Genomic DNA, 22,164 nt, shown 5'->3' with positions numbered 1-22,164 from the left:
TGTTTTTTTCCAATGTCAATATTTTTCTCTGTCTGGGATTTTCATAGTTTAAAAATCCATGTTTTTAAATTTATCCAGTTTTTGTGAGGTTTGCGAGAGAAATTCATAGAGTAACAAAACAAACACTAAGTACCTCATCCCAAGGCACATCAAGGGCACATCTTGCCCTAAGGAGCAGTTTAGTAGTTGGGATATAGATGTAAACAGAAAGTTTTAAAAGTTTAGGCCTATAGGGGAAAAGGCAAACAGCTGAGCATTTAAGATAGAGCATTTAAAAATAACTCTAGCACACAAGGGTATTTTGCTTATGAGTTAAAAGTATGTCCATGTCTTTCTAGGTTTCACAAATGATTCCCACGAATGTCTGACGCTAATAACAAATGACTATTCCATGATTTTCCCCAACATTTACCATGACAAATTACAGCTCTAATTATGGCATAACAGATGCTAAGTAATATCATGTCTACCTCATTCGAGTTATCCCTCTCCTTACTTCAACATGAAGATTCCTATTCTACTAAGAAAAAAGTCACCTATAAGTAGCTCTAAATAAAGAGTTGCAGACTGCTGTTGCATATTGAACATATTGTTGTTATGATGCAGATGTTCATTGTGTTAGCAGCTGATTTAATTGTGAAACTGCACATTCATGCCTCATTGGTTCCTTTCCCCTTTCTCACCCCTCCTCCTCCTCCACTGAGTAAGCAGTTAAAGTGACTTCTTCCTTTTGTTTCCTTCACCCTAGCTACTGTTAAGGAAGGAGGGCAAGTTTCTCTGTTTCTTTGTTCAGTAGCAAGTGGAACAGTATTTTTGTTAGCATATTCACTGGAAGAAATAAAGAACTTTTTTTGCTATTCCTACATGCATTTACATCTGAATGTTTCTATCTAGTCCTTTCAAAACAAGGTGGGGGTGATTTAGTTTAGAATATGAACTATTTGCTCACACTGTGGAAACCATTTTAGTATTATTTGGACTTAATCTCAACAATTCCACATGTAGTTTTCTTAGTCTATTGATGTTACAGCAGTGACTTCACTAATGTGCATGGGATTCAGGACAAGGGTATGTGTGTTTCTACTGCGCCTAGTACAACATGGAACCTATCTTGACTGGGGCCTCTGTCTGCTACTGTAATTGAAATAATAAATAAATCTTAATCCATGAATTAGAGAGGTGGGATAGAATACTGGTGTCTGCACAGGGCTCCAGTCCTAACACAGGCAGAAAACTGTTATTGAAGTATTATGGCACCTGGGAATGGGGAATTTTGCCCACTTAAGAATTGGATCCAACAAAATGTATTCATAAATTTGATTTAGATTCTTTGATTAGAATAAAACAAATCAGGAGTCTGTGCCAGCAGGCATACGGGGTAAGAGAAGGTCTAGCTTCTAACATTCATTTCTTTCTTCAGTGGAAAGAAAAGTTGATAGAGTGAATGTACTAGTTAAATATGACTTCAATCTTTGTGGGTTTCTTTTCAAGTGGAACAGAATAACTGTAATCAGAATTTAATGTTCCAAAATTGGAATGCTCTCAGTAACCATGCTGCAAATCCGGAGTAACTCCATGGAGAATTAGATTTGGGTTTACACCAGTGTGTAACTGAAAGCAGAATTTTGCCAAATGCATCCTTCCTTTGCATAAAATGTAATGTACCCCCTTGGGTTTAGGAAGCACTGCAAAGTTGCTACAGTGATCTTATATGCCTTGTATCTGCGTTGAAGTGCAATCACATACAGGGATTGTTGTGCAGTCTTTTTTCCACATCTCATCAAAAAGGAAATTGTATCAAGCACCAACTAGTCACCATGCTGATCCCCGCACCCTGTGCTAGACCCTGGCATTCTCAGTTCAAGGCTTTCTTCATTGTAAAGCATCCAGACTCTGTTGGTAATTGGTTGAATCAGATTTAACAATGTAGTCAGATAAACAATTGTGGCAGCTGCTGCCATGGCAACACCATCATGCTCACCCTCCCAGTGCGCCCTCTTCCCTCCCCCACCAACACACACACACAGACGCACACATATACACCCCTCCTCCTCTCCAGCAAGTGACACACTCACTAATGGTCTGTACAGTCGGGAGGGTTTAATGGCAGAGATCTTTGCTTTCAAAACTGTTCAAAATGATGAACGGAGAAGCAGCCCAAAAAAGCGATGGTGGGGAGAAGTACAACGGCAGTAATCAGAGGAGGAAAAGACCCAAGAAGGTAATGTGAACGGAGACTGCAAAAATTTTGTGTGAGGAAACAGAGCGAGACTGTAGGAGTGGTTTGGAGACTAGGGATGCTGGAGCATCGAGCTTCTTTAGTTGAAGTGCAGAGATATGTCTATAGCTTTCCACTTTCTCTTATTCTGTAGATGAGGGAAAGGAAAGCAGCATTGACTTGTTTGTTTGTTGATAACATTGTAGTTTAATGTAGAGCTCATAATGGTTGAGCTAGCTGAGATACTGTGATGTGTACACAGCTAAGGTGTGCGGTGTATGTGAAGCTTAGAGAGGGATTTTGTTGCTGCCACTGATGGATGGCTCCATAGCTAACCTGGTGAGAGAGAAAATCCTAGGGTTTTTGGTGTGTCTTGAAAGATGAACTAATAATGTTGTGTTAACCAATCTGGGCAGTGAAGTGAAAGGCTTTTTTGACAAGCAGCTGCCTGTTTTGTTGCATTAGTCTTGACTTTATTAGACAGCAAATGCCTTTCAGCACTGGATTCAGTATGTCCCTTTTCGAATAGAGGCAATTAGTTGTGACAGAAGAAATTTTACATGATGTCTCTGACTTAACTTTTATGTTTTTTATTTATTTTTTGAATGATTGCAAATGGATTTACCTACCTTTCATTTAATTTGCCAAGAAAGTTCTGTACCTCTTACGTTGGTTTAAGAAAATGGCTAAACAGATGGTATAAAATAAATTTAAAAAATACAGTTCAGCATTTTGTATAGATCCCTGTAGCACTTCAGTGGTGAAAACCAATAAGGTAAAACTCTACAGCCGCACCCAGTTTCCAAGACACTCTTTTTCTACACTCTGTCTCTAGTGAGTGACTGATTAATTTTTTTACAGCTTCCGGTACCCAACCGTTGATCCCCCGACTTGAAGTAGTGTCCTCTTACAATTAAGACCATTGATTAAATAAACAAATTGCTCTTGACTATTTTTCTTTTCTCTTTCTTTTAATGGGAAAGAGTGTAGATGATCCTGCAAAATTGTAAAATGGCAGGTAAGGCAAAGACTTATCTCAGCCACCCATCCATGTTTTATTTATTAAGGGCTAGACTCTGCCTCTCATTGAGTAACATCTTATCCTCCAAGTAGTCTGATTTAAATTGGACAACCCATCTAGTAAGGTATTGCTCAAAGTGAGGCAGAATCTAGCCCTTAAAAACAGCTTGCAGTGAATATTCACTAATATATTTTGCAGTTGCCTTTTTAAAACTTGTATAGGCTTTATACTGTTATAACATTGTGTTCTGGGAAAATAAACCACTGTATTTTTAGAAATCTGATCATATATGATGGGTATAACGGAGACTAATTAACACAGGCCTTTAGAAAAAGTTTGAACCGGTAAAGGAAGTGTCCTTATAGATGATAAATATGATATGTACCTTTATATCTCACAAAGAAGCCTGTGTTTGAATAACTACAAGGATGAGACATAATCCAGCCAAAGCAAGAAAACGGAGAGAAGGCTGAAACATCCCCACCCCATTCCACTGTGCCTGGAATATTGCCTGAGTCTCCACACAGTGGGGAATTTTATATAGCACGTTGGATTTTAGCGTTTTTGCCTCCTCTTAACTCTAAATTTTAGTGCCAAATTTTCAAAGGGCCTTTATCTGTGCGTATGTGTGTAAAACTCCTATGGGTATGTACATGCAGAAACCAGTGCAATTATCAAGTGCAATTATATTAGACATTATTATTAGAGGAACTGGGAGCAGTCCTGCATTGGTAGAGAGATGGGCTAGAAGATCTAATAATATAGTTAGGTCTTTTCCATCTCTAATTTTTATGAGTTACGCATCTGTTAGGTTGTTTTTAAATCTAAGTGTGTCAGACACTTCTTGTCCCTAAAATGCTAATATATTCCAGTCTGCTGCTAGCCAAATGAATGCATCAAAATGTGTGTGTATTTAAAAAAAAAAAAAAAAAAATCCAGTCTCCCAAGGGCTAATATATAGTGGTCACATAGCTCTTTAAAATAATCTTTTGATAATTTTAAAAGAATAATTTGAGCTATTTCAGTTCAAGTACAACAAAATAATCTTTAAACCTCATCTTCTTGGTAACTTTCCTTGCACATATCCTAACAATGACTTGCGTGCATTGAGGCTTCGAGCCTGCAAAGGGGCCTGCCTGCTTTCTGGACCCTTTTCTGGACCCTTGCTTCCATGTGAAGTCTCCATGTGGCAGTGTGGCTCAGCACATGAAGATTCCTTTGTAGACTCTGGGGATACATTGCTAGGACTCTGATCCAGTCAGATCCATGCAGGTGGATCTTCATGGCTGCCTGGAGTCCTGCTGAAGTCCCTCGGCCCCCTCATAAGCTCAGGAATCCAACCGCATGGCTTAGTCTGCAGGATTAGGGCCTAAATTTCTAGGTGAATTTAAAAAAATATATATTTTACACATTCAGTGTGACTAAATAGATGTTTGAATTTTTTTTACTCTGCCTAGAAGAAAATATTAATGCTAAGAATTAGCTGGAAGGCAAAAGCTTATATCCGAGAAAGATGGGACATATCAGAGTGGTGGTGTAGGGGCAGCACGAACAGTTTAGCTGCTGTATTCAGCACAGTGGGATGAGTCTTAATGTAAAGCCAGCACTTGTGGAGCAACATACATGGAGCAGCACCTGTTGTCATTGGGCCTGCGCCCCTGGTGCCTGTTGCAACACCCAACCTGTACAATGCCATAGTGCTGATTAATTCCTATAATTACTCTGGTAGCTCCTGGGGCATCATCTGTGGCATTGTGCGCACTTTCTGGAAAGTGCTAAGGGCCATGGTGAGCACGTTCCAGAGGTCTCAAATTCCTGCTGGCTTCATTGGAGTATGCTTGGCTTGGGCCATGAGTTGTAGGGTTCTATGAAGTTAATTTCTTAATAGAGTACATTATTGTCATGGGAAATGAGGTTTTTTTTTTTTTTTTTTTTAATTGTAACACCTCTCTGTTGGGAAAAGCCTGTGGTCTTCTTTGTGGCAAGTTAACTTGTTCCTGTTTCCAGTAATACAATCACAGATGGCAAGCGGGTTTCTAAAACCCACAGATTTTTATTAAACTGGTGATCATAAAACATATAAAATGTGTCATTGATGGATGCAGAAATGGTCTGTCTCACTTTAGTAAAGCCTCCCACTCTGAACAGTTGCATTACTTGTTCTTCAAGAGTGATTTAACTTTAGGGACTGCCTCTCACTATATGCTTGTAGTTGTCGGGTACAATGAAGACCCAGTCTCAGCTGCAGCATCTAGGCTCCACTATAGCATAAATAATAGAAAAAAATGTAATTGTTGGTGTGTGTTTTTTTTTTTTTTTTTTTTTTTAAACTAGGTGTAGTGTAGGATAGGGAATAATCACTTTGCAGATTGGCTTTATATTACTTAAAAGGACAAATCAATAGCGACGACACAAAGTCTGGCGTTTGCATTGCAGACCTACATGCAAGGCTCTGGGAGTTCTGAGAGAATGGCTTTTGCAGTTTGCTACATCAAAAATTGGGTATTTGTTTATTTGAAGCTAGCCTGGTGTGATTAGTGTGTTTATTTTTCTAAACCTGAATCTTTCACCCTATTTTAAGCTTAGCCAATAGTTTCACATTTGCCCTTTTTCATATTAAATATCTCCTGCAGGTCTGTGCTTGCAAACATTGTAGACTGGCTTGCAGAGGTTGAATTATACTTACAGGCTGTTCGGTTTTAATGACTATAAATGTGGCTATTTAACTGTATTAGTTTTGTAAATTACTTTATTTTTCCCTCCGCCAAATTCAGAGGAAAATTCTGTATTGATTAATCTTTATATTTGTAGAAAACAAGCTAGTGAGTTGTCATAAATATTTATTAGTCAAAGCTGTTGAGTGCCATCAGAAGTAAATTTTTAACCAGTGGTCAGTCTTCTTGTAAAATCAATATGGAGATTTCTAAAATAATAGTTCCCATCTGCTGCCGTTTGTTTGCTCTAAGTTTGTTACCTTTATTTTCCTTAGCTCTGCCCCCTCCAGCCTTCATCAGTTGATTCTATCTCCCAATCTCTGCCATTGTTCCTGGAAATGGACAGGGTCAACACTACTCTTTGCACCAACAGATAGGCTCTTGCCTGGGTAGTTTAACCCTACCCACATCCCATCATCCTAGGAGAGAGTAACCTCTGTTAATCTCAATGGAATGCAGGATTTTACTGCAAATTTAAAGGGCAGAAGGAGCTGGTGAAGAACAATTATGTTAAATAAATCATTTCTTTCTCTCATCCACATTAGAGTGGCTAAAATCGCTTGTACTAAAACCAAACCAAATTTAGCAGCTCTAATTTTAAGACAACTCACCAGTCTAGTGTGTTGACGAACAATTCTGGTAATAAAAGTGCACCTTATACTCAGTGGGTTGAATTATCCTCTCACACCAGTTTTTCAGACCTGTACTTCCATTGGCTTCAGTGGCTCCCACTTTTCATAGGTGTAAGCAAGAGGAGAATTGGGTCCCGTGTTTACAGCGCAGTTACTAAGATTGGAATCTGGCCCCCATCTCATGTCCTCCAACAAGCTTTACAGTATATTAGATTCTTAGTATGAAATTAACTGCGTGGTCACAATTTCATTTCGGTCATATTTTTTCTTCAGGTTTAATTGCTGTTTGTAGCAGATAGAAACAAAAAATGAAGAGTGTGTTGTGTTTATCTCAGTAGGCACTAAGGACATTCATCCATTACAACAATGAAATTGATGATCATAAAGACTCCTATTAATTACTACATACTGTGGGTAGTTTAATAATGGAAATAAACAAAAAGAGAAACTGTAGTCAAGTTTGGTACATCCCTGGGAGGTAGGTATGTACATGAGGGGGCTAAAAGAGAACTATGTTTTAATTTTAATGTAGTATTTGAAAACTATTAGCTTTTGATTTTCTGTCTAGGGATGTTATGCCTAAGACACAGTAAAATTCTCCTCTCTGTTCCACAGAGCAGTTGAGCTGAACTGTGATATCCTATTCTCACTACTCGATCCAGTTGGAATTCTGTGCATGAAAGGAGGGCAGAATATTGGCTGAGATCATCTGCCATGTGGACCTGAGAGGAGAAAATTGTTTAAGTAAAATCAAACAGTGACAGAGTTCAACGAATGTTTATGTAAGGGGACTGTTGCCCCCTTACTAACATTCAGTGGGGGTGTTTTGATTGGCTTGCTCCCAGTACTAAAAGGGGAAGGGTCGATGGCAAATCAGGAGCCTGAGACTGACAGTCCCCAGGAACAATGGGGAGAGGCCAATGCTCCAGATCAGCCTGATTGACAGGGCGGGCAGGCTAATCAGAGGATCAGGAGGCGAGGGAGGTCCCGTCCTCCGTGTGAGCTGGAATTGCCTGGGTCAGACAGAGTGGGGCCGAGCTAAGGAGAAAGCAGGGGCCCAAGCTGAGCTGGAGAGCAGAACCGTGCCAGATCCAGAGGGGCCAGAGGCGCAGCCACAAAGCCAGAGCACAGCCAGGACAGAGAGGGGCCTGAGCTAAGTTGCTGGGAGCAGAGCTGCAGCCCCAAAGCCAGAGCACAGCCAGGAGAGAGCAGGGGCCTGAGCTAAGTTGCTGGGAGCAGAGCTGCAGCCCCAAAGCAGAGTTACAGAAGCAGCCTGCAGAGCAGACCTGCCCTGGGGGCAGAGCTGCAGCAACCAGAGCCAGAGGGGCCAGAGAAGCAGCCCAGGGAGCTGGAGGCAGAGCAGCAGCAGCAGCCGTGCTGAGGCAGAGTGGAGCTGGAGCTGGGGCTGGAGCAGTCCGGAGCTGGGTGCGGTGAGCAGCTGGGGAGAGTGAGGGGGACCCTGGCAGTGGGCCCAGCGCAGGGAGATACCTCAGCCAAGAGGCCTTGCAGGCCAGACTTGGAGGGGGATCGTAACCCTGACAGGGCGGGGGCGACGCTGGGAAGAAGGGTCCTGCCACCTAGAGCCTGAGAGCGTGTGGCCACCGCCAGAGCAAGTGTCCAACCCACAGCGTCTCTGCAGCACAGCCAGGGCCTGAGAAGGAGGCCCGGGACCTACAAGGAACAGACTGTGAACTGCCCTGACGTTCCAGAGACACTGCTTGTGATATTCCCTGCCTCAAAGCAGGGTGATGTGTTTCCTTTAACCTTTTCCATTTTTCCTTATTCTTTTTTAAAAGTAATTGTTAATTAAACAACTTGTATTTGCTTTAAATTGTATAAGATGATCAGTGGGTCAGGGAGGTGCCCAGTGCAAAGAGAGTACCCCGGAGTGGGGACACCCTAGCCCCTGTCCTAGGTGACCACAGCAGGGTTGGGGGTCAAGCCCCCCAGGAATCCTGGGCCCAGCCTTGTCGGGGTTTACGAGGACTCTGCCAGACAGGAGAGTGGAAGGGGAGTCCTCAAGGGCAGGGAGGCCTCTGGGTAAAGGAAGTGGGAGCGAGGACTCGGATCCTTTCGCTAGCCCACTTCACCGGGGTAGTGCAGAAGCCAGGAAAGTTCCCCACAATAGTGGGACCATTCCCCCGCTTACATAATTGGCGTCACGAACAGGATCCTATCCACAGGGTCCATCCTATTGGTTTTCTGGTTAAGTTCTAGTAGCACGGTCCGGGCCTGGTTGAGCACCCTACCATGGCTGGAATTGAAGAACTACGAACCCAGTTTGCTGAACTTCAGCGCAGATTATCAGACCAAGCGGAGGCATTACAGCAAGCTAGAACTGAACAGAGAGAAGCCTTATCGCTGGCCAAGGCAGTAATAGACCAACAGACAGCAGAAGCTAAGAAACCCCCTACTATTTATGTCCCACGGGAGCGGAAGGTCACGGAGTTTGGTGGCTTCCCGACTAGACCAGGAGACATTACAGTAGAGGAGTGGGTCAAGTCTGTGAAGGCGGCTCTGCGTGTGCTAAGAGTACCTGAAGAAGATCATGTGGACTTCATAGAGGAGCACCTCAAGGGCCAGGCCAAGGCCACAGTAAAGTTCATGGCAGTGGCAGACAAGAAAGATGTGAAAAAGGTATTTGAACTCCTCCTAGAAGTGTATGGAGACAAGGTACCTGTTGGAACCCGACTAAAGGAGTTTTTTGAGAGAAAGCAGGAGCCTGGTGAAACTGTCCGGGCATACGCATATGACCTCCAGGAGAGAATGAGCAAAGTGGAGCGGCGAGACCCTCAGCGAGTTCCAGACCCAGATACGGTTCTGAAAGAGCAGTTGGTGCTGGGGCTCCGTGATGACTCCCTCCGACGTGAAATGAAAAGGAGGTTTAAAGAAGAGCCCAGTAAGAAGTTCCATGAACTCATGCAGGCTGCCATTATGTGGTCAGAAGAAGAGGAAGTTCCTGTGGCAGAGGCGGCCAAGCCTAACCCCCATACACGAAGTGGGGGCCTAGTGAATGCAGCTGCTGGGGAAAAGGCCCTGCCTCAAACAGAGCTAACATTGGAAAGCTTAAGTGAAGCTGTCCAAAAACTGGCGGTCCAACAGGGGGAGATGCTGAAAGTGATGACCGAGTTGATGAAAGAAAAAAATCCCATTAGTATGCCCAAGTATCCAAGGGCACCGGGATCCCGAAGAGCCCCACTGAAGGACGAGCTGGGAAGATACATTTGTTACACTTGTGAAAGGCCAGGACATACTAGCCGAGAATGTCCACTGAGAAGGAGAACAGAGTCCCAGGCACTCGAAACCAATGGGGCACCAGGAGCAAGTGGTCCATCTACAGTAGAAGGCCAAGCAGTGGCAGAAGGATTCCTAGGCCTGTCCTTCGTAGAAAATCCCTCTGCATACAGTGTTGAGAGGAACGTGGGCAGTGCCAGCATATCTAGCGACTTCTGTAAGCGAGCATTTGGAGACTGTCTAACTGCTGAAGTATGTATAGCAGGGGTGAAGACCAGATGTTTGTTAGATACTGGCTCAGAAGTCACCACCATTACTGAGTCGCATTTTCAAAAATATCTGAAGGACAAGGACCTGACCATGCACAGCACACGGTTTGTACGTCTAACAGCTGTTAATGGACTGGCAATCCCAGTGGTGGGGTGCCTTGAAGCAGACATAGAGTATATGGGCCAGACACTGCCAGGAAAATGCATCTTCATCCTGAAAGACAAAGCCTCAAAAGGGAGCCATATAGGAGAAGGAGTTCCAGGGATTCTAGGGATGAACATCATTAGTGAGCTGAAGGAGCTACTCTTACCAGGAAAAGGGACCAGGAGGATGAACTGTCACGAGCACTCTACGAAGAATGCTGTGCTGAGTAAAGTACTGGCTCGAGCGGAGAGGCAGAGTCTTTCTCTGGGCCCCACAAGGCATATGGGAAATGTTAAAGTGGGCAGAAAACGGAAGACCATTATTCCTCCTTGGAGAGGGAAGATCCTTGACGAACACAGCTGTGTACCAGGAAATGAGCTGCAGGTGACGAGGGAGAAGAGAGGACGAGTTACCTTTCTTCAAGAAAGATGTGATGGGAGACTGCCAGTTCCAGTTCAAGCGGCACGCCAAGGGCTGATTCCTGCACATGTGGCTAACATAAGGGCGTTGCCAGAGAAGCATCAAGAAGTCTTTTCTAAGGATGAGGTGACCAATTATGATGACCAGGTCAAAGGTCACCATGACAGGCTGAAGACAGCCTGGAAAGTTGCTCTCAGTACAACTAAAGACACAGCCCAAAGTAGGAAAAGGACTTATGATAGCAAGTCCAGTGGGGCTCTCATCAGATCTGGTGACTGTGTACCAGTTCGTAGCCATAGACGCCGGAGATGTAATAAAATACAGGACAAATGGAAGCCAAATCCCCACATTGTAGTCGCTCACAACAATCCCGAGCTACCAGTTTACACCATCCGGCCTGAACGAGGGGGTCCTGAGAGAGTAGTACATAGGGACCAGTTGAAACATTGCACTCTTAGTCCAGATAGGGACCATAGGAGGCGTAGATCAGTACACCCCGAGGAGGCTGAAACCAATTGGGACATGGTTCTAGTCCCACAAACCGAATACAGAGGGGGACAAAGTGGGGCAAACCCAAACCCTAATGAGAATGGCCAGATCCTTCAAACTGACCCAGTATTACCTGAGGATAGGGAAATAGAAAATATGGGTAACGAACCACCAGTCTTAAGAAGGTCGCAGAGGGCTAATAAGGGTGTACTTCCTGTTAGACTTAGAGATAATTATGTTATTGGTTCTATGTAGTGTTTTAATGAATATTGTTATGTATGGTATTAAGAAGTAGATGTGGAATGTTAAATATGTTAAATGTTCTTTTAATAATTGTTAATGGGTTGTTGATATAAAATGATGTGGTTATATGTTGTTACTATGGGGCCCGGATGTACCGGTGTGAATATTGTGGATGTGGCAGTATTTTAGCAAGGGGGAATGTAAGGGGACTGTTGCCCCCTTACTAACATTCAGTGGGGGTGTTTTGATTGGCTTGCTCCCAGTACTAAAAGGGGAAGGGTCGATGGCAAATCAGGAGCCTGAGACTGACAGTCCCCAGGAACAATGGGGAGAGGCCAATGCTCCAGATCAGCCTGATTGACAGGGCGGGCAGGCTAATCAGAGGGTCAGGAGGCGAGGGAGGTCCCGTCCTCCGTGTGAGCTGGAATTGCCTGGGTCAGACAGAGTGGGGCCGAGCTAAGGAGAAAGCAGGGGCCCAAGCTGAGCTGGAGAGCAGAACCGTGCCAGATCCAGAGGGGCCAGAGGCGCAGCCACAAAGCCAGAGCACAGCCAGGAGAGAGCAGGGGCCTGAGCTAAGTTGCTGGGAGCAGAGCTGCAGCCCCAAAGCAGAGTCACAAAAGCAGCCTGCAGAGCAGACCTGCCCTGGGAGGAGAGCTGCAGCAACCAGAGCCAGAGAGGCCAGAGAAGCAGCCCAGGGAGCTGGAGGCAGAGCAGCAGCCGTGCTGAGGCAGAGTGGAGCTGGAGCTGGGGCTGGAGCAGTCCGGAGCCGGGTGCGGTGAGCAGCTGGGGAGAGTGAGGGGGACCCTGGCAGTGGGCCCAGCACAGGGAGATACCTCAGCCAAGAGGCCTTGCAGGCCAGACTTGGAGGGGGATCGTAACCCTGACAGGGCGGGGGCGACGCTGGGAAGAAGGGTCCTGCCACCTAGAGCCTGAGAGCGTGTGGCCACCGCCAGAGCAAGTGTCCAACCCACAGCGTCCCTGCAGCACAGCCAGGGCCTGAGAAGGAGGCCCGGGACCTACAAGGAACAGACTGTGAACTGCCCTGACGTTCCAGAGACACTGCTTGTGATATTCCCTGCCTCAAAGCAGGGTGATGTGTTTCCTTTAACCTTTTCCATTTTTCCTTATTCTTTTTTAAAAGTAATTGTTAATTAAACAACTTGTATTTGCTTTAAATTGTATAAGATGATCAGTGGGTCAGGGAGGTGCCCAGTGCAAAGAGAGTACCCCGGAGTGGGGACACCCTAGCCCCTGTCCTAGGTGACCACAGCAGGGTTGGGGGTCAAGCCCCCCAGGAATCCTGGGCCCAGCCTTGTCGGGGTTTACGAGGACTCTGCCAGACAGGAGAGTGGAAGGGGAGTCCTCAAGGGCAGGGAGGCCTCTGGGTAAAGGAAGTGGGAGCGAGGACTCGGATCCTTTCGCTAGCCCACTTCACCGGGGTAGTGCAGAAGCCAGGAAAGTTCCCCACAATAGTGGGACCATTCCCCCGCTTACATAATTGGCGTCACGAACAGGATCCTATCCACAGGGTCCATCCTATTGGTTTTCTGGTTAAGTTCTAGTAGCACGGTCCGGGCCTGGTTGAGCACCCTACCATGGCTGGAATTGAAGAACTACGAACCCAGTTTGCTGAACTTCAGCGCAGATTATCAGACCAAGCGGAGGCATTACAGCAAGCTAGAACTGAACAGAGAGAAGCCTTATCGCTGGCCAAGGCAGTAATAGACCAACAGACAGCAGAAGCTAAGAAACCCCCTACTATTTATGTCCCACGGGAGCGGAAGGTCACGGAGTTTGGTGGCTTCCCGACTAGACCAGGAGACATTACAGTAGAGGAGTGGGTCAAGTCTGTGAAGGCGGCTCTGCGTGTGCTAAGAGTACCTGAAGAAGATCATGTGGACTTCATAGAGGAGCACCTCAAGGGCCAGGCCAAGGCCACAGTAAAGTTCATGGCAGTGGCAGACAAGAAAGATGTGAAAAAGGTATTTGAACTCCTCCTAGAAGTGTATGGAGACAAGGTACCTGTTGGAACCCGACTAAAGGAGTTTTTTGAGAGAAAGCAGGAGCCTGGTGAAACTGTCCGGGCATACGCATATGACCTCCAGGAGAGAATGAGCAAAGTGGAGCGGCGAGACCCTCAGCGAGTTCCAGACCCAGATACGGTTCTGAAAGAGCAGTTGGTGCTGGGGCTCCGTGATGACTCCCTCCGACGTGAAATGAAAAGGAGGTTTAAAGAAGAGCCCAGTAAGAAGTTCCATGAACTCATGCAGGCTGCCATTATGTGGTCAGAAGAAGAGGAAGTTCCTGTGGCAGAGGCGGCCAAGCCTAACCCCCATACACGAAGTGGGGGCCTAGTGAATGCAGCTGTTGGGGAAAAGGCCCTGCCTCAAACAGAGCTAACATTGGAAAGCTTAAGTGAAGCTGTCCAAAAACTGGCGGTCCAACAGGGGGAGATGCTGAAAGTGATGACCGAGTTGATGAAAGAAAAAAATCCCATTAGTATGCCCAAGTATCCAAGGGCACCGGGATCCCGAAGAGCCCCACTGAAGGACGAGCTGGGAAGATACATTTGTTACACTTGTGAAAGGCCAGGACATACTAGCCGAGAATGTCCACTGAGAAGGAGAACAGAGTCCCAGGCACTCGAAACCAATGGGGCACCAGGAGCAAGTGGTCCATCTACAGTAGAAGGCCAAGCAGTGGCAGAAGGATTCCTAGGCCTGTCCTTCGTAGAAAATGCCTCTGCATACAGTGTTGAGAGGAACGTGGGCAGTGCCAGCATATCTAGCGACTTCTGTAAGCGAGCATTTGGAGACTGTCTAACTGCTGAAGTATGTATAGCAGGGGTGAAGACCAGATGTTTGTTAGATACTGGCTCAGAAGTCACCACCATTACTGAGTCGCATTTTCAAAAATATCTGAAGGACAAGGACCTGACCATGCACAGCACACGGTTTGTACGTCTAACAGCTGTTAATGGACTGGCAATCCCAGTGGTGGGGTGCCTTGAAGCAGACATAGAGTATATGGGCCAGACACTGCCAGGAAAATGCATCTTCATCCTGAAAGACAAAGCCTCAAAAGGGAGCCATATAGGAGAAGGAGTTCCAGGGATTCTAGGGATGAACATCATTAGTGAGCTGAAGGAGCTACTCTTACCAGGAAAAGGGACCAGGAGGATGAACTGTCACGAGCACTCTACGAAGAATGCTGTGCTGAGTAAAGTACTGGCTCGAGCGGAGAGGCAGAGTCTTTCTCTGGGCCCCACAAGGCATATGGGAAATGTTAAAGTGGGCAGAAAACGGAAGACCATTATTCCTCCTTGGAGAGGGAAGATCCTTGACGAACACAGCTGTGTACCAGGAAATGAGCTGCAGGTGACGAGGGAGAAGAGAGGACGAGTTACCTTTCTTCAAGAAAGATGTGATGGGAGACTGCCAGTTCCAGTTCAAGCGGCACGCCAAGGGCTGATTCCTGCACATGTGGCTAACATAAGGGCGTTGCCAGAGAAGCATCAAGAAGTCTTTTCTAAGGATGAGGTGACCAATTATGATGACCAGGTCAAAGGTCACCATGACAGGCTGAAGACAGCCTGGAAAGTTGCTCTCAGTACAACTAAAGACACAGCCCAAAGTAGGAAAAGGACTTATGATAGCAAGTCCAGTGGGGCTCTCATCAGATCTGGTGACTGTGTACCAGTTCGTAGCCATAGACGCTGGAGATGTAATAAAATACAGGACAAATGGAAGCCAAATCCCCACATTGTAGTCGCTCACAACAATCCCGAGCTACCAGTTTACACCATCCGGCCTGAACGAGGGGGTCCTGAGAGAGTAGTACATAGGGACCAGTTGAAACATTGCACTCTTAGTCCAGATAGGGACCATAGGAGGCGTAGATCAGTACACCCCGAGGAGGCTGAAACCAATTGGGACATGGTTCTAGTCCCACAAACCGAATACAGAGGGGGACAAAGTGGGGCAAACCCAAACCCTAATGAGAATGGCCAGATCCTTCAAACTGACCCAGTATTACCTGAGGATAGGGAAATAGAAAATATGGGTAACGAACCACCAGTCTTAAGAAGGTCGCAGAGGGCTAATAAGGGTGTACTTCCTGTTAGACTTAGAGATAATTATGTTATTGGTTCTATGTAGTGTTTTAATGAATATTGTTATGTATGGTATTAAGAAGTAGATGTGGAATGTTAAATATGTTAAATGTTCTTTTAATAATTGTTAATGGGTTGTTGATATAAAATGATGTGGTTATATGTTGTTACTATGGGGCCCGGATGTACCGGTGTGAATATTGTGGATGTGGCAGTATTTTAGCAAGGGGGAATGTAAGGGGACTGTTGCCCCCTTACTAACATTCAGTGGGGGTGTTTTGATTGGCTTGCTCCCAGTACTAAAAGGGGAAGGGTCGATGGCAAATCAGGAGCCTGAGACTGACAGTCCCCAGGAACAATGGGGAGAGGCCAATGCTCCAGATCAGCCTGATTGACAGGGCGGGCAGGCTAATCAGAGGGTCAGGAGGCGAGGGAGGTCCCGTCCTCCGTGTGAGCTGGAATTGCCTGGGTCAGACAGAGTGGGGCCGAGCTAAGGAGAAAGCAGGGGCCCAAGCTGAGCTGGAGAGCAGAACCGTGCCAGATCCAGAGGGGCCAGAGGCGCAGCCACAAAGCCAGAGCACAGCCAGGAGAGAGCAGGGGCCTGAGCTAAGTTGCTGGGAGCAGAGCTGCAGCCCCAAAGCAGAGTCACAAAAGCAGCCTGCAGAGCAGACCTGCCCTGGGAGGAGAGCTGCAGCAACCAGAGCCAGAGAGGCCAGAGAAGCAGCCCAGGGAGCTGGAGGCAGAGCAGCAGCAGCAGCCGTGCTGAGGCAGAGTGGAGCTGGAGCTGGGGCTGGAGCAGTCCGGAGCCGGGTGCGGTGAGCAGCTGGGGAGAGTGAGGGGGACCCTGGCAGTGGGCCCAGCACAGGGAGATACCTCAGCCAAGAGGCCTTGCAGGCCAGACTTGGAGGGGGATCGTAACCCTGACAGGGCGGGGGCGACGCTGGGAAGAAGGGTCCTGCCACCTAGAGCCTGAGAGCGTGTGGCCACCGCCAGAGCAAGTGTCCAACCCACAGCGTCCCTGCAGCACAGCCAGGGCCTGAGAAGGAGGCCCGGGACCTACAAGGAACAGACTGTGAACTGCCCTGACGTTCCAGAGACACTGCTTGTGATATTCCCTGCCTCAAAGCAGGGTGATGTGTTTCCTTTAACCTTTTCCATTTTTCCTTATTCTTTTTTAAAAGTAATTGTTAATTAAACAACTTGTATTTGCTTTAAATTGTATAAGATGATCAGTGGGTCAGGGAGGTGCCCAGTGCAAAGAGAGTACCCCGGAGTGGGGACACCCTAGCCCCTGTCCTAGGTGACCACAGCAGGGTTGGGGGTCAAGCCCCCCAGGAATCCTGGGCCCAGCCTTGTCGGGGTTTACGAGGACTCTGCCAGACAGGAGAGTGGAAGGGGAGTCCTCAAGGGCAGGGAGGCCTCTGGGTAAAGGAAGTGGGAGCGAGGACTCGGATCCTTTCGCTAGCCCACTTCACCGGGGTAGTGCAGAAGCCAGGAAAGTTCCCCACAATAGCGGGACCATTCCCCCGCTTACATTTACTTAAGCTTAAGTGGTGCCTTGCATTCAGTGATCTCCAAGTTCTTTACAGTCAATCCTCCAACACTCTGTTAACCCCGTTTTAAAGAAGGAGAAGCTGAGGCACATTTAGGTTAAATGATTTTTCCACAGGTCACGTGTGAGGCTCTAGCAGAGCTGGTAATAGAACTGAGGAGTCCTGATCTCTAGTCTCTTGATTTCACTGCTAGATCACAAAGCTGATGAAGAGCGTATGGTAGGGAACACTTTCCCTTTTGTGACTTTATTAAGAACATCTTACGTTAATTACAAGCCCACTCCTTATACAGTTATTGCTAGAGATGAACTGAAAACAAAACCACAATACTCCTGGACTGTTGAATACTCCTGGACTGTTTGATCAAGATTTGGACTTTGCACATCAGGCTCACCGCTAGTTATAGTACACCTCATTTTAGATGCCTATTGCAAATCTTTGTATAAAAATATAAATCCCTGTATACAGTGGGCTTGGTTCTCATTTATACCAAGGCCTATTAATACCACTGCAGCATTGTGAAGTGGCCTTAAAATAGATGTAAATGTGGCCTGAGAGTAAATGCGTATCAGACCTGTGGTGAGTATTGAAGTTAAATTATGTGTACCTTAATACACATTAGAGAAATTGGCACTGGTGTAAATACATCAGTGGGCAAGCTTCATGGACATAATCCCCACTTTGTCAGAGCCACCCATCTATATTAGGAATTGGTACTTTTGGCAGCATATTGATATAGTTACACCAGTGCACAGAGCCTCTGGCACCAAGGACAGGAACACATGCAGAAGACAAACAATGAGGACATATGAAGAACAAGACCTTGTACAATGCAGTTCTGGGCACTGTTTAAATCATTGACAGCAATGAAAATGGTTACAGCAGAGTTGTACAAGATGCTTCTGCCACTGCAGTATATGCTTGTAGTGTCAGGCACAATGAAGACCCAGTCTCAGTCTCTGGTCAAAAACGGAGCGCCTGGCCACCCTAGCTTCCCCTCTGGCTAAATCAACATTTACAGTGATATGGAGAGAACAGATACTGCATGCCCAGCTAGCATGGGTATAAAAAAATAGTGTAGCGAGTGAGACATGGCTTTCCTTGCTGCCTCTCTATTGCCAGAATCTTTCACTACCATGTGTAGCTACACACCACAGTGACATGTGTGGATGCAGTGTGCCTTTCACTGCAGCATGTAGCAATGTGGCTAGTCCCTGTACTCTACATGCCACCATAAGTGTAGACTTAGCCTTAGACAATCCACCCACCTAGATAGCCCCAAATACTTGTACCATTTTGCTCCCCATACAGCCCCCACTCAGCATCCAGTTACCCCTCCACACAGGCCCCAGTCTCATCCTACCAACCTCTATATACCCTTCACTACCCCCATCAAGCTGCCAAGTTTTGTGCAGCTCTATGACCTACCCCACCCCCCAATCGCTACTTGGGGAGGGTGTGCTGACCATCAGGTGACATTTGTAGCTATATGCAAACTTGCCAGTGCATGAATTGACATATGACATGTATAGTTAGGGTGACCAGATAGCAACTGTAAAAAAACAGGACGGGGGTGAGGGATAATAGGTGCCTATATAAGAAAAAGTCCCAAAAACCGGGACTGTCCCTTTAAAAACGGGACATCTGGTCACTCTATGTATAGTAGACAAATGTTTAAGGTAAAAATAAGGAACCCCGGACCTTACAGGGTGAGAGGAGCAGAGGGAAGCTTGGGACAAGGAGGAGGTGACTGAGAGCTCTTACCTTCAGGTTAAACTGCTGTGATTAGATATTTTTCAGTCTTTGCAAACTAAACAAGTTTCTGGTCTTGGTGAACAGAGGTTGTTTAGATCTAAATTTGAAGTCATTGTGACTGCTTCTGGACTGGGTTGTGTTTGTTGTTTCAAGTGCAATTGAAATGTCCCACTATTTACTGCATGAATGCATATCATAGACCATACGGCACTCAGTTACCATTCACAAACATCAGAATGCTGCCAGAAATGACCTCCGCACGATAGACCAATTTTTCAGGTGTATACCAGCTCCTGAACTGCATGGACAACACTTAAATGTATTGACATAGCCCGCACTGTCACATACAAATCTTAGAGTTAGAAACACAAATACCCAGTTCGCATGTCCATTTTCCCCTTTGCACATTCAACTAGAGAGTGTGAAAATGTGGCTCTGTGTGTGTATTTATTTAAGAATATGGCGTTGCTGACTTATATTTTAAGCTAGTTGCCTGAACATTGTCTAGAAAATAATAGATGCCTCCTCATAAACTTCTGGAAATACAAAAACAGTCCTTCAGAATAAAGATAAAGTAATTTGGGCAGGCTGATTTAAACCATAATGGATGCTTGCTTGAATTCTCTCACCTTTTGTATTGCTGCATCCAGCTGGCTAGCCACTATACTTACATACAGGTAAGTAATCTGTGTTTGTTACATTTGCTCTGCAATTTAGCTGATGTGCACATGTTAACATACACAAACATTTAAACATTCAGTCCCGGTGTGAAGTGCTCTCTAGAGAGAGGGGCTATGTTTGCAATTTAGGCTCCGGGGGAAACAGCTGAATAAATTGCGGTAATTGTGGTTTGAAATGATTGTCTAGGTTAAACACCATACAGGTTTCTACCACATGGTAAGTTGCTCAAAGTATAACTATAGCTTTTATTTACTCCTTTGAGCAATGAATAGCATAAATAGTCTTGCATGACATATTCTTATACACAGTGCTGTAATTGTTGGATCTGAATAAACCTCCTGTGTGAATTTATGTACTGTATTGCTCTGAATCTACAGAATCATGTAAAATTGTGTTTTTTGTGTTAAATACAGTCTGTTCACTCTGATAACCTGAAAGATGTGGCAGAACAATGTTCAAAATATAGTTAAACCATATCATCACTGCTCAAATAGTTCTAAAATACGTAAGTGTAAGAGAAGGCTAGAAAAATGTAATGAATTCATATTCTTTTCTACAGAAATGATTCTGGTCTTTTTGGTGGTTATATTTAAAAAATTGCTCTCATGTAGTTAACTTGTATTCAAAAGGGTCTGTTATTCCCTTCTTACAGTTACATGCTGCAAATACTACTGGCCTCTATCAAAGGAAGAACAGACCCCAGAATATGGATTAAAGTATCATGAGTTTATAGCAGGGGTGGCCAAACTTACTGACCCTCTGAGCCACATACGATAATCTTTAGAAGTTCGAGAGCCGCAAGACACAAACAACCTTTACACGTTCATTTTTTAAAAATATCATCATCCTACTTACTGTATTACGGCTAATTACTGCTAGAGCTAGAGGCTTTGTGGGTTTCCATCCTGGTCGTAAGTCTTTGGAAATCTGGTTGATGTTGTCAAGGCAGTACAGAGGAGCTTGGTCAGATGTTGATTTGTAAGGCCTGCATGATGTTTCGATTTTACAAACTTCATTATGGAGTATGGCAATTCACAGCAGTATATTGGGCCGAAAATTGAAATGAGTCACACACTAGTCTTTTTGAGTTCAGAATACTTCATTCCTGGCACTTGCTTCCAGAACTCGATTGAAGACTGTGATTTATGCAACATCTTTAAAGCCTGGTCTTCGTGGAGTTCCGGTAGTTCCATTTCTACAGTAGATGTTTCTGTAATCCCGCTTTTGGGAATCGGACAACCATCGTTGATCACATCAACCATGAATGGGTTTACAAGAAAGGCGAAGCAGGATCTCAGCTTATGCAAGTCTTCAAACCTGGTCTGTAAGTCACCAAGCAGTCCTTGTAATTTACCTCTGTATTCCTTGAGTTTGTCTTCTATTTTGATGTCAGGGAATGTGTTTACCCTACTCTTGAGATAGGGAAAGTGGTTGAAGTCTCTTGACACTGTCTCTTTGCAGAAGATGCAACTTGTTCTGGAAGCTGAAGACTGTCTGAGTAAGGTCAGAAATAATCTTATCCTTCCCTTGGCGTGCCAATTTGAGAGTCTGCAGAAGCTGCATAATATCAATGAAAAACATCAGGTCCTACATTCATTGCTAATCTTTCAGTTGTGGATCTTTCCTTTTCTTCAAGGAAAGCATTGATAGGCTCCAACAGTTCCACAAATGTATTTAAGACATCAGTGGTTAATAACCACCTCACAATACAGTAGAAAGCGACATCATTAGGTTTGTCTTCAAGATTCATCTCTTCAATGAAATTTTTGAATTATCAATGAGTCTTCCCATTTGAGCGGATGAAATTGACAATTTCCAAGACAGTTTTCATAACATTTTCATACTTCAAGTATCTGCCTGTGAGATGTTCATGATGGATGATGCAATGAACAGGGAGAAACTCTGGAAATTTTGGATTGCTTTTCAAAAGACCGATAAAGCCTACTCCCCCCACCACCACCATTGCAGGTGCTCCATTCATTGCAACACAGTACATTGGCATTTGTCAGTGCTTTGTCAAGTGTGTTCTTTATGTCAACACCATGGGTTGTTTCTTTTAGCGCCACTAAGTCCAACATTTCTTCTTTCCCAATGACATCCGCAGAAACATAGTGAACAAATGTCGCTAGTTGTGGTTTTTCTTGAATATGTGTGGATTTGTCAGCTGAATGCTAGAAAATTCTTTAGATCATTTTGCATATTGCTTGCAACATCAGCACTGATCTGGGAGATCTCCCTCTCTGTAGTGTGATGCGAAATTGGAATTTGCTGTATTAGTCGTTGGAATTTTGTGTTAGTTGGATCTAAAATTGCAACAACTTCTGAAATATTCTTCATAACACATTCTCCATCAGAATACGGACGTGTTGCATGAGCGATATTCCATGCCATAACAAAACTAGCTTCAGTCGTTGTGTCAGGTTCCTTACTGAATGCCAAAAGTAGTGTCTGTTGACTGTTGAGGTGTAATTTTAATGTGGTTAGCTTGTTTTTCCTTAATTCTGATCCAGGAGAATATTTAGAGGAGAAGTTGTTGTTGTGATTCGTTTCATAGTGACGTTTCAAGTTGCTTTGTAGTGAGAGAGCAATGCATTGCAGATAAGGCACGGGGTCTGCCATCTTTACTAGTGAATGCAAAATCTTCCTCCCATTCTGGCTGAAAACTTTGGTTTTCTTCTT

This window comes from Emys orbicularis, chromosome 5 (genome assembly GCF_028017835.1).
Source record: "Emys orbicularis isolate rEmyOrb1 chromosome 5, rEmyOrb1.hap1, whole genome shotgun sequence".
Taxonomy (NCBI): Eukaryota; Metazoa; Chordata; order Testudines; family Emydidae; genus Emys; species Emys orbicularis.
The sequence above is the reverse complement of the archived record's forward strand: the minus strand, read 5'-3'. Positions refer to the sequence as shown.